At 61.4% G+C, this 2,656-nt stretch overlaps 1 protein-coding gene across 1 annotated transcript in view; it reads right to left on the bottom strand.

Annotated features, from left to right (window-relative positions):
- The window catches only part of NOL4L (nucleolar protein 4 like), a 92,591-nt gene that overhangs the window by 73,253 nt on the left and 16,682 nt on the right, over positions 1-2,656 (bottom strand). The gene's annotated exons all lie outside the window — the stretch shown is intronic.

Here is a 2,656-nt window from a genome sequence, read left to right as displayed (position 1 = left end):
AATACAACACCCAGGCTTTTTGTAGCTTTAACACCACCCCCCCAAGGGGGTCCCACCACCCAGGGGCAGGCCCAAGCACTCCCCAGCATGGGGTCTGTCTCTCCACAGGCCCAGGTGGGTGGGGGGGCTCCCGCGCCTGCAGAGGGCTGGGCCAAGGAAAAGAGGGGGAACAAAAGCATTCAGGCACCACCCCCTGTCCCCCAAAAAGGAATAGGGTGGCAGGAGGAGGGTGACAGATGGGAAAGATGAGTGGGGGCGGGGAGGTGTGCTGGCCCCCTCGGCCTCACACAGGCTGCGGGAGGGCCTGGCCCAATCGGCTCAGCCTTGGCCCTGCTGCTGAAATTCCAGTTCTGTGTGCAGCCCAGCTGGCTGGCAGCCAGTCATGTGCCAGCTCCGGGCTGGGCAGCAGGAAGCGGGGCATGCGGCGGGCATATGGACGAGGAGCCAGGAAGTGCAGAGCAAAGGGCTAGGTGTCCGCTTGGCCCAGGACACAAGCACCAGCAGGGCTGGCCCAGCACTGCTCTCTCCACCTCCCCACCGCATGGCGGCTGCAAGCTTAGGCTTCTGAAAGGCCCAGGGGCGTGCCTGCGGGTGAGGCTTGGTGCTAGGCACCAAGGGGCCCAGGGAAACCACATGGCCCAGGTGGTCGGAGTTTACTCCCGGAAGACCACCGTGGGCGGTTTGTAAGGCAGCAGGATATGTATGTATGTTTGTAAGGCAGCAGGGGCTCTGGGACCAGCTGCCTGGCTGTGAATGTCGGGGAAGTGACTCCCATTGGGGGAGATTGCATGCCTTTTTGAGTCTCAGCTTCCTCATCTGTAAAAGGGGCACCAGGCACACCTGCTTCACACCTACACCTGCCAGCCCTTAGGAGGCTCAGAGACCGGATGTGCGGGAACCTGGAGCGCAGAGTAGTCCAGGTGGCCGGGCCAACACAGATGCAGTGAGGGGGTTGAGCAAAGGGCTGGACTTTGCCTGGCCCGAGGGCCTTGGGCTGGCTATGTCTGGGCGTTTGGTGGAAACACCCGAAGGACCCCACCCCATGGCACGCACCCTGAGAAGCAGGGGGAATGTGATGGGATCATATTCTCTCCCCGACACCCCCCACCCCCACCCCTGGCCTGACTCTCCACCTCCCTAAGACTCTTGGCACATTAAGATCCATGTAGGGCAAAGATTATCCTCTGAAGACAAGGACAGGCCAGACTGGTAGATTTAAAAATAATAATAATAATAAGGCAGGTCATTATGGGGACTTTCAAGGCATCGTTAACGATAAACAATAATCAAATAATCAAGTCACCCCCACTGAATCCAAGGTGATTCTGCATACAGAGAACTTGGGGGGTGGGGTTTCACACCTGCCTGGTTACGCAGGGTGGGGGTGGGGGTGGGGGAGAAAGAGGCCTGACTGTCACCCAAGCGGGGCCTCAGTTTGCTTCACCGTGAAAGGAGCCTCCTTCCTGACACTGCTCGGAGGCTGAGGGGGGGAGGTTGGCCAGCATCCTGGGGGCTGGAGAGCCCTCACCCTGTGCCTCCGAGCACCTGCAGGCTGGCTGAACGCTCCCAGGGGAGTCAGGAGGGTGCAAGAGCCTGGACAGGGGAGGACAGGGATGTCAGCGGTGGAGGGGGGTGGGGCGCTCTGAGCCCACCCTCCTGGTTTGCCCACCGGAGACGTGAGCCGTTTCCCCTGGAGGCGGAGGGTGGAGCTGGGACCAAGAGGATCCCCCCAGGGGACAGGCCAGCCAGCGGAAGCAGTGGCTCTTACAGCGTGCAGCCACGGTCCCTGGGCTGGAAATAGACTCTGGTGGGGTCGCTTCCAGCACGAGACAGGTGGAGATGGGGCTGGAGCTACCATTTGCAGGGAGGGGCAGCTTAGATGCCCCCACCCCAGCCCGCTGCCCTCAGCCTTGCTCTCTGGGGCGTGGGAGGATGGGGTGGGGGTGCTGGCCGGGAGTGTCTCACACCTGGACCTGGAGACCTGGACCTGAGTGTGTCTGCCCTCTCGGCTTTGACAAAGCAACAGAGACCTCGCTGGCAGGAGCCAGGAGCTATTTGCAGAGTCGCTAACTTGCAAGGCTCTGCTTCCCTCCCCAGCCCCGAAGCCGAGCTGCCCCAACAGAGACATATGAGGCCAATTTGGGGGATTTGCACCACTTTACAAGATCCTCCTTCTGCCCTCTGGGTGGATTAGCACGTGGTGGGCTGGGAGCAGCTGCTGCCCACATCTGGCCCCAGCCCCACAGTGGCCCGGGCAGTTAGACACAGGATCTGGGACCCAAGCTAGCGGCCACCAGCCTGATGGGGAGGAAGGAAGCAAGAGGGCCCCCCCGGGCAGGGACACCCCTTCAGAAGAGGGCCATGTCCTCTAGGTCAGCTCAGAGGACTTTGTAGAACCACCTTCTCAAATTCCTGCCATGTGGGGAGAGGCCTCAGGCTGCTCTGGGCTTCAGGTGCTGGGCTGCAGAGGCTAAGTGAGGCGGGGGAGGGGGTGCCCTGGGGGGGCCCTCCCCACCCCAGTTGTAGCCCAAGTTCTCCCAGAAAGTTCATCACCTGCCTTTTGCTTAAGGGCAGCTGTAGGTGCGAGGAGGGCATACCTTTTCCTGAGGGGGTACAGGTGGGTGGGGATTGGCCTCATATCAGCCTCTGGACCTCT

The sequence above is a fragment of the Echinops telfairi genome, unplaced genomic scaffold, assembly GCF_000313985.2.
Source record: "Echinops telfairi isolate 266 unplaced genomic scaffold, ASM31398v2 ScPeMD7_5592;HRSCAF=6446, whole genome shotgun sequence".
Classification (NCBI taxonomy): domain Eukaryota; kingdom Metazoa; phylum Chordata; class Mammalia; order Afrosoricida; family Tenrecidae; genus Echinops; species Echinops telfairi.
Note: the sequence above shows the minus strand (reverse complement) of the source record. Positions and strands in the feature narration are given on the sequence as shown.